The sequence below is a fragment of the Carassius auratus genome, unplaced genomic scaffold, assembly GCF_003368295.1.
Source record: "Carassius auratus strain Wakin unplaced genomic scaffold, ASM336829v1 scaf_tig00215494, whole genome shotgun sequence".
NCBI classification, from domain to species: Eukaryota; Metazoa; Chordata; class Actinopteri; order Cypriniformes; family Cyprinidae; genus Carassius; species Carassius auratus.
The window spans coordinates 1-14,270 of NW_020528110.1; positions in this window are offsets into that span (position 1 = coordinate 1).

Below are 14,270 nucleotides of genomic sequence, written 5' to 3' on the forward strand. Positions count from 1 at the left end.
ACTTTTCGAAAAACTTACTTTTTCGAACTCGTCCTAGACGGTTTGTCCGGATTTTCACGAAAATTGGCTCAGATCATCAACAGACCATGCTGGCAAAAAGTTATGGAATTCAAGTTGATTCGTCCAACCGTTCTCGAATGACACGTGAAAAAAATATGACGAAAAGCACGCAAAAATACACGTGAGGCTATATCTCCACAACGGTTTGGCGTATTGAGACCAAACTTGGTGTGTGTTATAATAAGCATGACCTGAGACTACCTGCAGTGTTTCGACACAGCGCCACCTAGTGGTCAGGAGATATGAAAAATGCATATTTTGGCTTATAACTTCTGAATGGTTTGGCCAAAAATTACAAAACTGGTCTCTGTAGATTCAGTGCGTCATGTCGAGTCGATTGATATCCAATTTTCCCGTGTCGGCCATTTTAGGCGTCGGCCATTTTGAATTATATTTTAAAATGCTGTATTTTTTGAACGCAGCATCGTATCGTTTCGCAAATAATTACAAAAATATTCGGCTCCATGCCCTGAAGGTACTCAAAAAGTTTGGTGGCAGCGCCACCTTGTGGCCAATAGTTATAATGAAATATCACATAAATGCTAATAACTTTTGAATAAATTAGTCTATTAAAATTAAAATGGTCTCACTATATTCTGTGGGTCATGCCGAGAGTATTAATACCAATAATGTGAAAATTGGCCATACTTCCTGTCCGCCATTTTGCTTAATGTTGAAAACCTACTTTTTCGAACTCCTCCTAGACCGTTAGCCCAATTTTTCACCAAATTTGACGTGAATCATCTTCAAACCATGCTGGCAAAAAGTTATGGATTTCGTGTCGATATACGTAACGGTTCTCATTTAGCGCATCAACGAATTTGCTGGAAGGGTGCCAAAATGCATTTGAGGCTGTATCTCTGCAACACTTTGACATATTTGCACCAAACTTTGTATGTGTCATCGCCACCTCACACTGACCATGCCACATAAATTTGGTAACAGCGCCACCTATTGGTCAAGAGTAATAAACCATTCATAAACCATGAGTAATTACACTTTTTTAAAATGCTAATAACTTTTTATTGCATTAGCCTATTTGAAGGAAACTGGGCTCAAAATATTCCCTGGCTTATGCCGATAACATAGATACCAAATATACCACAGTAAGCTGAACTTCCGGTCCGCCATTTTGATTTATGTTGAAAACATACTTTTTCGAACTCCTCATCAACCGTATGTCCGATTTTCACCAAATTCGAATCAAATGATCTTCAGACTATACTGATTCAAAGTTATGGATTTTGAGTCGATAGACAAAACCGTTTTCGCATACCACATCGACGAATTTGAGGCACAATGAGAAAATGACACTTGAGGCTGTATCCCTGGAATGCTTTGGCATATTGACACCAAACTTTGTGTGTGTCATTGAAAAGTCACACAGAGTACACCAAATTGATTTTATAACAGTGTCACCTATTGGTCAAGCTTGATAAACCAAGTAATCATGCTACTAGAGGTGGTATTGGTGTTTTTTTTTTTTTTTGCCATTTCAAATACAATAATTCCAAAATTGCTGTTATTGCTCATTAATGTATTTGGTGTGATGCTTTATGCGATGCTTAGCTACTACATTTGCCGTTGGAGTGCTTGGCCCCGTAATTGCTGCTTGCAGCTATATTTAGGGGCCAAGCACCGAAGGTGCGTAGGCACCTATTGTTTTCGTTGGCGTTATTATTCTTCTTCTTCTTCTTCTTCCGCCGCAAGTCTATGGCAGCCCATAGAACCGTTTGCGGGAAAGTTGTATAATTTGGCACACTGATAGAGGACAGTCCCAACATTAACTATAGCAAATTTGAAGCCTCTAACTCCTACTCTCTAGCGCCACCACTTGTCCAAACTTTCAATGTTTGTATGCTAATAACTTTTGAACCGTAAGCCAGAAAATGGAAATTATTTTTTCCTCTGAATTCTTGGCTCAGGCCAAGTCGAATGAACCCTAAAATTCAAAAATCGCAAGGTTTAGTTTTTTCGCTATTTTCAATTATTCGAAAAACCTACTTTTTCGAACTCGTCCTAGACGGTTAGTCCGATTGCCACGAAAATTGGCTCAGATCATCTTCAGACCATGCTGGCAAAAAGTTATGGAATTCAAGTTGATTCGTCCAACTGTTGTCGAATGACACGTAAACAAATTTGACGAAAAGCACGCAAACATGCACGTGAGGCTATATCCCGGCAACGGTTTGTCATATTGAGACCAAACTTGGCGTGTGTTATAACAAGCATGAACTGAGACTACCTGCTGTGTTTCGACACAGCGCCACCTAGTGGTCAGGAGATATGAAAAATGCATATTTTGGCTTATAACTACTGAATGGTTTGGCCAAAAATCACACAACTGGTCTCTTTAGATTCAGTGAGTCATGTCGAGTCGAATGATATCCAATTTTCCTGTGTCGGCCATTTTAGGCGTCGGCCATTTTGAATTATGTTTCAAAATGCTGTATTTTTTGAACGCAGCATCGTATCGTTTCGCAAATAATTACAAAAATATTCGGCTCCATGCCCTGAAGGTACTCAAAAAGTTTGGTGGCAGCGCCACCTTGTGGCCAATAGTTATAATGAAATATAACATAAACGCTAATAACTTTTGAATAAATTAGTCTATTAAAATTAAAATGGTCTCGCTATATTCTGTGGGTCATGCCGAGAGTATTGATACCAATAATGTGAAAATTAGCCTTACTTCCTGTCCGCCATTTTGCTTAATGTTGAAAACCTACTTTTTCGAACTCCTCCTAGACCGTTAGCCCAATTTTCACCAAATTTGACGTGAATCATCTTCAGACCATGCTGGCAAAAAGTTATGGATTTTGTGTCGATATACGTAACGGTTGTCATTTAGCGCATCAACGAATTTGCTGGAAGGGTGCCAAAATGCATTTGAGGCTGTATCTCTGCAACACTTTGACATATTTGCACCAAACTTTGTATGTGTCATCGCCACCTCACACTGACCATGCCACATAAATTTGGTAACAGCGCCACCTATTGGTCAAGAGTAATAAACCATTCATTAACCATGAGTAATTACACTTTTTAAAATGCTAATAACTTTTTAGTCCATTAGCCTATTGCAAAGAAACTGGGCTCAAAATATTCCCTGGCTTATGCCGATAACATAGATACCAAATATGCCAGTGTTTACTGAAGTTCCGGTCCACCATTTTGATTTATGTGGAAAACCTACTTTTTCGAACTCCTCATGAACCGTATGTCCAATTTTCACCAAATTCGAATCAGATGATCTTCAGACTATGTTGACACAAAGTTATGGATTTTGTGTCGATAGACAAAACCGTTTTCGCATACCAAAGCGACGAAGTTGAAACACAATGACAAAATGACACTTGAGGCTGCATCTCTGGAATGCTGTGGCATATTAACACCAAACTTTGTGTGTGTCATTGAAAAGTCAAACAGAGTACACCAAATTGATTTCATAACAGTGCCACCTATTGGTCAAACTTTATAAGCCAAGTAATCATGCTACTAGAGGTGGTATTATGATTTTTTTTTTGCCATTTCAATTACAATAATTCCAAAATTACTGTTATTGCTCATTAATGTATTTGGTGTGATGCTTCATGCCATGCTTAGCTCCTACATTTGCCGTTGGAGTGCTTGGCCCCGTAATTGCTGCTTGCAGCTATATTTAGGGGCCAAGCACCGAAGGTGCGTAGGACCCTCTTGTTTTTGTTGGCGTTCTTATTAGGGGCCAAGCACCGAAGGTGCGTAGGCACCTATTGTAATCGTTGGCGTTATTATTATTCTTCTTCTTCTTCTTCTTCTTCTTCTTCCGCCGCAAGTCTATGGCAGCCCATAGAACCGATTGCGGGAAAGTTGTATAATTTGGCACACTGATAGAGGACAGTCCCAACATTAACTATAGCAAATTTGAAGTCTCTATCTCCTACTCTCTAGCGCCACCACTTGTCCAAACTTTCAATGTTTGTATGCTAATAACTTTTGAACCGTAAGCCAGAAAATGGAAATTCTTTTTTCCTCTGAATCCTTGGCTCATGCCAAGTCGAATGAACCCCAAAATTCAAAAATCGCAAGGTTTAGTTTTTTCGCTATTTTCAATTATTCGAAAAACCTACTTTTTCGAACTCGTCCTAGACGGTTAGTCCGATTGCCACGAAAATTGGCTCAGATCATCTTCAGACCATGCTGGCAAAAAGTTATGGAATTCAAGTTGATTCGTCCAACTGTTGTCGAATGACACGTAAACAAATTTGACGAAAAGCACGCAAACATGCACGTGAGGCTATATCCCGGCAACGGTTTGTCATATTGAGACCAAACTTGGTGTGTGTTATAACAAGCATGAACTGAGACTACCTGCAGTGTTTCGACACAGCGCCACCTAGTGGTCAGGAGATATGAAAAATGCATATTTTGGCTTATAACTACTGAATGGTTTGGCCAAAAATCACACAACTGGTCTCTTTAGATTCAGTGAGTCATGTCGAGTCAAATGATATCCAATTTTCCTGTGTCGGCCATTTTAGGCGTCGGCCATTTTGAATTATGATTTGAAATGCTGTATTTTTTGAACGCAGCATCGTATCGTTTCGCAAATAATTACAAAAATATTCGGCTCCATGCCCTGAAGGTACTCAAAAAGTTTGGTGGCAGCGCCACCTTGTGGCCAATAGTTATAATGAAATATCACATAAATGCTAATAACTTTTGAATAAATTAGTCTATTAAAATTAAAATGGTCTCGCTATATTCTGTGGGTCATGCCGAGAGTATTGATACCAATAATGTGAAAATTGGCCTTACTTCCTGTCCGCCATTTTGCTTAATGTTGAAAACCTACTTTTTCAAACTCCTCCTAGACCGTTAGCCCAATTTTCACCAAATTTGACGTGCATCATCTTCAGACCATGCTGGCAAAAAGTTATGGATTTTGTGTCGATATACGTAACGGTTCTCATTTAGCGCATCAACGAATTTGCTGGAAGGGTGCCAAAATGCATTTGAGGCTGTATCTCTGCAACACTTTGACATATTTGCACCAAACTTTGTATGTGTCATCGCCACCTCACACTGACCATGCCACATAAATTTGGTAACAGCGCCACCTATTGGTCAAGAGTAATAAACCATTCATTAACCATGAGTAATTACACTTTTTAAAATGCTAATAACTTTTTAATGCATTAGCCTATTTGAAGGAAACTGGGCTCAAAATATTCCCTGGCTTATGCCGATAACATAGATACCAAATATACCACGGTAAGCTGAACTTCCGGTCCGCCATTTTGATTTATGTTGAAAACATACTTTTTCGAACTCCTGATCAACCGTATGTCCGATTTTCACCAAATTCGAATCAAATGATCTTCAGGCTATACTGATTCAAAGTTATGGATTTTAAGTCGATAGACAAAACCGTTTTCGCATACCACATCGACGAATTTGAGGCACAATGAGAAAATGACACTTGAGGCTGTATCCCTGGAATGCTTTGGCATATTGACACCAAACTTTGTGTGTGTCATTGAAAAGACACACAGAGTACACCAAATTGATTTTATAACAGTGTCACCTATTGGTCAAGCTTGATAAACCAAGTAATCATGCTACTAGAGGTGGTATTGGTGTTTTTTTTTTTTGCCATTTCAAATACAATAATTCCAAAATTGCTGTTATTGCTCATTAATGTATTTGGTGTGATGCTTTATGCGATGCTTAGCTACTACATTTGCCGTTGGAGTGCTTGGCCCCGTAATTGCTGCTTGCAGCTATATTTATTATTATTATTATTATTATTCTTCCGACTGGGGGTCTATGGCAGCCCATAGAACCGAATGCGGGAAAGTTGTAATGGTTTGACATTCTTATAGAGGACAGTGCCAACATTAAGTACACCAATTTTGGTGTGTCTAAGACATTCCCTCTAGCGCCACCAACTGTCCAAAATTTCACTTTAATTTTGTTAATAACTTTTTGACCGTAAGGCCAATCATCAAAATTCTTTTTTCATCTGATTTCTGAGCTCATGCCGATTTGATTGCACCATAGCAAATCATTTTCCGTCATAGAAATGTGGCCGCCATTTTGAATTTTTTTAAAAACCTACTTTTTCGAACTCGTCCTAGACGGTTTGTCCGATTCACACGAAAATTGAACCAGATCATCTTCAGTCAGTGCTGACCAAAAGTTATGCAAATCAAATTGATTCGTCAAACCGTTTTCGATAAACGCTCAAACAAATTTTACGTAACGCTTGCAAAAACAGTCGTAAGGCTGTATCTATGCAACGATTTATTCTATTCTGACCAAACTTGGTACATGTCATAACAAGCATGACCTGAGGCTACATGCTGTGTTTCGGCGCAGCGCCACCTACTGGTCCAGAGATATGAAAAATTGCTATTTTTGCTTATAACTTTTGAACAGTTTGTCCAAAAATCATAACATTTGTCTTGTTAGATTCAGGGCTACATGCCAAGTCGACTGATATCCAATTTTACCATTTTGGCCATTTTGACTGTCGGCCATTTTGAATTTTGTGCTAAAATGCTGTATTTTAAGAACACATCAACGGATTGTTACGAAACTTGGTATGGGTCATCAGCACAATGTCCTGAAGGAGCGTGAGAAGTTTCGAAACAGCGCCACCTAGTGGTGATCTTCTTTTTTTAAATGCTTATAACTTTGGGTGTGGTTGACTTATTTTCACGAGACTCATCAAATTGGACTCCTGAAACCTTACCGAGTCCTACGATACCAAACATGCTAGGTTTCGCCTTACGGTTTGTGTAGCGTTGTGATTTAGCGCTTAAAAAACATTTGGCTATATCTTCGAAACCGCTTGTCTGATCGAGACGAAACCACCATCAGAAGTTCGGAAACATAGGTCGATAGCTAAACGCCAATGCCCAAATGCCAAAATATTGATAGTAAGGGGTAGTAATATTCAATCAAAGTCAAGAGTCAGTCATTTTTTACATGCTTTTTCATGTAAATGTCTATAACTCTGAAGTGAATTGAGATATTTTCACCAAAATTGACACACATATGTATGGGCTCACTCTGAGGACACATAAAACAAATGGTTGGACTGAGCCTCTTGGTGGCGCTATAATAGAACAAAACATGAAATTCCCATTGACTTCAATACAGTTTTGTGAAATAAAATGCTATACTAAACAAATGCATTTGTGTAATATTACGAAACTCAGAATGTGCCAACAACAACATCCCCTGAAGGTACTCAAAATATTTTGAAACACCTAGTGGTCAAGTTATAACTCAATTTACATAAAGGCTAATAACTTTTGAAAAGATCTGGCTATTGACATGACGCTGATCTTAATAGATTCCTTGGGTCAGGCCGAGAACATAGATACCAAGTTTTCCTTATTTGGCTGAACTTCCTGTCCGCCATTTTGATTAATGTTGAAAACCTACTTTTTCGAACTCCTCCTAGACCGTTAGTCCGATTTTCACCAAATTTGACATGGATCATCTTCAGACCATTCTGGCAAAATGTTATGGATTTCGTGTCAATATACGAAACGGTTCTCATTTAGCGCATCAACGAATCAGCTGGAAGGGTTCCAAAATGCATTTGAGGCTGTATCTCTGCAAAGCTTTCACATATTTGCAAAAAACTTTGTATGTGTCATCGTCACCTCACACTGACCATTTCAAACTAATTTGGTAACAGCGCCACCTATTGGTTACACGTGATAAGCCAATAAATCCTATTACTAGTTGTTGTGTTTATTGTTTTCAAGCCATTTTGCCTAAAATAATCTTAAAACTGTCTTAATTACTCATTCCTGCCGTTCGTCTGAAGCTTGCTTCTGTAGTGCTTGGCCCCGTTATTGCTGCTTGCAGCTATATTTATTATTCTTCTTCTTCTTCCACCCCAAGTCTATGGTAGCCCATAGAACCGATTGCGGGAAAGTTGTATAATTCGGCACACTAATAGAGGACTGTCTGAACATTAACCATAGCAAATTTGAAGTCTCTAACTCAAACTCTCTAGCGCCACCAATTGTCTAAACTTTCAAAAACTTGATGCTAATAACTCTTGAACCGTAAGCCACAAAATGAAAATTCTTTTTTCCTGTGATTCCTTGGCTCATGCCGAGTCGAATGGACACCGAAATTCAAAAATCGCAAGGTTTAGTTTTTTCGCTATCGTCAATTGTTCGTAAAACCTACTTTTTCGAACTCGTCCTAGGCCGTTGCACCGATTGTCACGAAAATTGAATCAGATAATCTTCAGACCATGCTGGCAAAAAGTTATGGAATTCAAGTTGATTTCTCAAACCGTTTCCGAATAGCTCATGAACGAATTCTTCGAAAAGCACGCAAACGTGAACGTGAGGCTATATCTCCGCAACGGTTTGGCCTGTTGAGACCAATCTTGGTGGGTCTTATAACAACCATTCCCTGGGACTACCTGCAGTGTTTCGGCGCTGTGCCCCCTAGTGGTCAGGAGATATGAAAAATGCATGTTTTTGCTCATAACTTCTGAACGGTTTTGCCAAAAATCACAAAAGTGGTGTCTTTAGATTCAGTGCATCATTCCGAGTCGAATGATACCGAATTTTCCCAATTCGGCCATTTTGGGCGTCGGCCATTTTGGATTTAGTTGTAAATTGCTGTATCTTAAGAATGAAGTTCCGTATCGTTTCGCAAATAATTACAAAAATGTCCGGCTCCATGCCCTGAATGTACACAAAAAAATTGGGGGCAGCGCCACCTTGTGGTCAATAGTTATAACGATTTTTTCGAAAAATGCTAATAACTTTTGCATACATTAGCCTATTGTAACAAAGCTGATGTTGATAGATTCCTTGGGTCATGCCGAGAACACCGATACCCCATTTGTCAATTTTGGCAAAATTTCCTGTCCGCCATTTTGATTCATGTTGAAAACCTACTTTTTCGAACTCCTCCTAGACCGTTGCTCAGATTTTCACCAAATTTGATTTGGATCATCTTCAGACCATGCTGGCAAAAAGTTATGGAATTTGTGTCGATACACGTAACCGTTTTCAATTAGCGTACCAACGAATTTGCTGGAAAGATGCCAAACTGCATCTGAGGCTGTATCTCTGCAAAGGTTGGAGATATTTACACAAAACTTAATATGTGACATTGACACATCACATTGACCACGCCACATCATTTTGGTCACAGCGCCACCTATTGGTCAAGAGTAATAAACCAATCAATAACCGCGAATTATTACATTTCCAATAATGCTAATAACTTTTGATTGCATTAGCCTATTATCATGAAACATGTCTCAAAATGTTCCTTGGGACATGCCGACAACATACATACCAATTATGTCATATTAAGCAAAACTTCCTGTCCGCCATTTTGATTCATGTTGAAAACCTTTTTTTTTAAACTCATCCTCAACCGTTTGTCTGATTTTCACCAAAATTGAATCAGATCATCTTCAGACCGTGCCGACAAAAAGTTATGGATTTCGTGTCAATAGACGAAACCGTTTTTGTACAGCGCTGTTTCAGATGTCAGGCATCTTCACAAAATGAGTCTGAGGCTATATCTCTGCAAAGCCCATTAGTGGTCTTCCAGTGACATCTAGTGGTCGTAAATGCAATTTATCATACAACACTGTCTCTTTAACCTTTATAAGTGTTATATGTTGTCTTAATTTCATTCCAAAGAAGCATACGCAATTTATGTATAATTTCACAGTCTAGATAATAGTACTGCACTGATTTTAAATAACCTAGATATGGCTGACAGTAAAAGAACAGAACAGAATTACAGACACACACAAACATGAAATGTTTAAACTAGTATATTAATACTCAATAAGCATGCTTAAACCCACACACAGATGCACACATTTTGTAATATATATAGATAATTAAAATAAATGATGGGTGATAAAACCTATTGCAAGTCTTCTGTTTTTATGGGCTTCTATGTCATTTTTCAGGTTTCATTGCAATCATAATCTGGCATAATTATAAACATTAGATATATCTGTATGAATAAATTGGTAAACTTTGACTCAATGTGATCTGAAATGCTTGAACAGTAATATTAAATAATAGTAATATACATTTTTTCTAGATGAATCCCTCAACAAGCCCATAAACTGTAATGTTTTAGTCTTTAGTGAGCTCATTAGTGGTCTTCCGGTGACATCTAGTGGTTATAATTGCAATTTTTTATTCAACACTGGGTTTTGAAGCTTTATAAATATTACAGTGTTCTTTTTTACCTAATATCTGTTAAATTTTGCATGATTGTTTAGAAAAAATACAGATCTAATGCATGTGTGATTATATTACCCCTTTTTTTTTGCAGTTTAATGCCATTCACAACAGAAATCTTTTGTTTTTTAGGCCATTTTAACTGTTATAGCACCAGCTATTGTCTGATCTTAATGAAACTTTGCATGCTTGGTGGGTCATCTTTCACATGTTATAACCAAGTTTCATAAAGTTTTTGTTTCAGTTTTATAGGCTTTAGTTACATGTGGCCTCGGCCCTTTCCTAAATGACCTCTTATAGCTAACCAAAGGACAAAATGCAACATATTTTTGAAAATTATTGATCTAGAGAGTCCAGAGAATATTATTGCAGTGGTTTGATCAAGACTGAACAAAAAACCAGGTGACCCAAAACATTCAAATTCGTGGACCAATTTTACGAAAAAGGCTATAACTCGGGAACAAAATGAGATATCTTCACCAAACTCAGAACTCATATGCATGAACAAAAACTTTAGTCAAATTATTATTTTTTTTCCATATCTGCCACTTAGTAGCGCTACAGGACGAAAAAAAATCAAATGGCTATAACTAAGCAACCGTTGATCCAATCAACTTGAAAACTGATATGGCCCAATGTGGCACAAGTGCTCTATGAGGAATTTCACTTATCTTAAAAAACATGGCCGCCATTGGCCAAACAACTTTAAGCACCTATTTGACAAGGTTACTGGAAGTCGATCGGAACGAAACTCGGTGGGCATGTTCGACTCATTGCCCTAAAGGTCTGTAAGTATTTTGAAAGAAATTGCCCACAACATTGTCACCTCCAACAGAACACAACAAAGCGATTTGATTACAGCGCCAACTATTTTCCAAAAATGATAATGCATCTTTTTACTGGAGTTTTACTGGCTGTTTCAATTACACTCTTCCAATAATTGCTTTTCTTACTCGTTGCATTTGGTCTGATGCTCCATGCCGTGCTTAGCTCCTCGCTGTGGAACTTTTATTAACGATTTTCAGCCATTTCAATTACAATCATGCAATTATTAATTTCATTATTCATTGTTGCATTTGGTCTGATGCTACATATGCTTAGCTCCTGATGTTGCCGCTGGAATGCTTGGCCCCGTGATTGCTGCTTGCAGCTATATTTATAAATGTATTTACTGTCACTTTTTATCAGTTAAAATATGTTCTTGTCTTGTTTTCTTAAAAATAAATGAATGTTAGAGTATAAAACAAAAAAAAAATAATTACGTTTTTGACAAATGTCATCTGTAGATACGACAATCTTTTCAACATCAGTTCACATTTTCTGTTGGTATCCTTGATCACAGCTGATTCTTTCAGCTAGTAGTGTATAGGCTGTGTATTAACCTCAGCAGAGGAACATAAACTGAATTTGGCAGTGCTAAAGGTCTTTGAATCTGTGGCAGGGAGCGTCACACCGGCTCTAGATCAGCAGTTCTGTGACCTGATGTGGCCTTCAGCTCAGTGCGCGTCCCCTGGGGTTGCTCAGCAGGAGGATGTGGTCAGGAGCATGGATGTGTTTGTAGAGTATTGAGTAGAGGTGAACAGGGGTCACTTCCCTCTCTCTCCCAACACTGCAAACTGCATTAAGGACAGAACAGATGGGAATGAGGTGAGCCAGTGTGTGTCACTGCCAAATAGTTAATAAAGGAGCCCAGTGAATAAGAGAGAGAGAGAGAGAGAAAGAAGAGAGAAAGTCACACATGCCTTGATTAGGTCATCTTGTCAAAAGGTTTAAAATAATCAGTTTCGAGGTATAACCTTGTTAGGGTTGCCAACCGTCCCGTATTAACCGGGACGTCCCATATTTTGGGCCTAATTGATTTGTCCCATACGTGACCTCCCTTGTCCTGTTTTTTGACTGCTACGCTGATCAGTTTTGGTGAATACAAACAACGTGATTATTTTTCCAACACCCCGCCACGCAAGAGATGTGATCAGTAAGGGAAGCGGTCTCTACAACTATTGTAAAAAAACACATTTTATATTTAAGTAACTAATAGCATAATAGATTTTTTTACAGTGAATTCTTGACATCTAATATTCTGCTATTTTTTACAGGAAATTCATACAGTGTAAATGACACACATTTTTCCTTGATACCATACAGAATATCAGCTGATAATATACATATATATATATATATATATATATATATATATATATATATATATATATATATATATTCAATTCACTATTATCAGTCACTACTGAGTATTTAACTGTATACATGCTCATTTCCCCTATCTTTTCATTCAGATTTCCTTTGCTGTCATTTAACAATCAGTTCAAGTAATGTTTATTAATAATTTTAAGGCAAATCTCAAAGTTAATATCCATTTTTCATACTGTATAATATAATGTAATGATGCCTAAAATCACTTAAAATGACTGATTCTAGCCTTTTGTTTTATTAAATCAAAATCAAACAGTGTGTTGAACTTTAATCATCATTTTGTTGTCTTTTTTGTATCAGTGCATCCCAGGTTAAAAATAAGGTTTCCAAACCATTTCCCCTAAGAACACTTCAGTGAATCACACAGTTCCCATATTTTGCAAGCAAGCAAAAATTAACAGGCAAAAAACAAATATCAAGGATTCAAAATCACCTTATGAATATATATATATGAAAACATGCTCATACAACAATGTGCACAAAAATGTATTCATATGCCACAGTCAATTAGTGTGCATACTGTAATTTCATGTAAAAAAAAAAAAAAAAAAAAAAAATTGAGCATAGCATGTGCTTTGCAGTGTCATTTCAATGTTAACATCAGAAATGACGGTGTTATTTTGGTTGCCTTTTATCAACACTGATCATTAATTCAGTCGCTCTGTTGCATAACCATGGCCTGAGGGAGCAAGAAACAAGTGTAGGATGAAGAAAAAGAAAAGAGAAACAGAAGGACAAGGGTAAACATCAAGCTCTTTACAGGTTTATAAAGCAGACAGACACAGGAGAAAATTAATAAACAATATCATGGACCCTCTATAAGCCGCACAAGAGGGACTTTTGAAGTGTTTGCCTGTCAAGTGCAATAGAGTTTAATGCGTATCACCCCTTTCCACTTCCCAGCAGAACGCACCATTAACTCATTTAATTCAATGCTAAACATCACTGCTTCACACTTCTAATTCCTCTATGTGAATGACGACTCGACATGACGTTGTGTTGCTTAATATTTTTGTGGAAATCATGATGCTTTTTTTTTCAGTGGATGACTCATTTCAAACAAAGATTTTGGTAATCACTGCTGAATAAAAGTGTTTTAATTTTTATTTATACATTTCCTTGAAAGCAAAAGAAAGGAAACACTTTTGAATGATACATTCGCTGGAGGGCCTGAAAAATATAGTTTGTTTATGATATAGGCTTAATAAAAGCCTCTGACCTCCTCGCTCAAAAAGATATGAGCAGCATTTGCACTGCTGGAAATAGCTGCTGATAATGACTTTATATTATGTCATTCTTTTCTCTGATCCAAAATATAATAGAGTTGTGGGTTAATAGGTAAAAAATGATTATGACACTTTGCTCATTCACATTAATGAAGAAAGCATCATTTCACAAGGACACAGATGTTTTAGAAAGAGTATCTCTACACCATTCACATCCTTTGGGGGTCACAGCTGTAATAGATGGCAATGTACTGAAAAGACAAGAACGGCCCCATTAAAAGCTGGCCCTTGGGAGGTCTGAAGTATCATATCCCTCTTAACTGTCATTGCCCTTATGTACTGTAGGGCGGACGTGATCCTATCTCACGAGTGCTTATGCTGGGATTCCTGAGGTTCATGTTAATGCAGCTTGTTTTATAGTCGATCGCCATCTGGCAGACCTGTAGAAATGCACATGAGTATAGTGCCTTATGATGGATCACAGCCCACACAGTGTAGATGGCATGACAGGACAGGACCAAACGCATGCACGCAT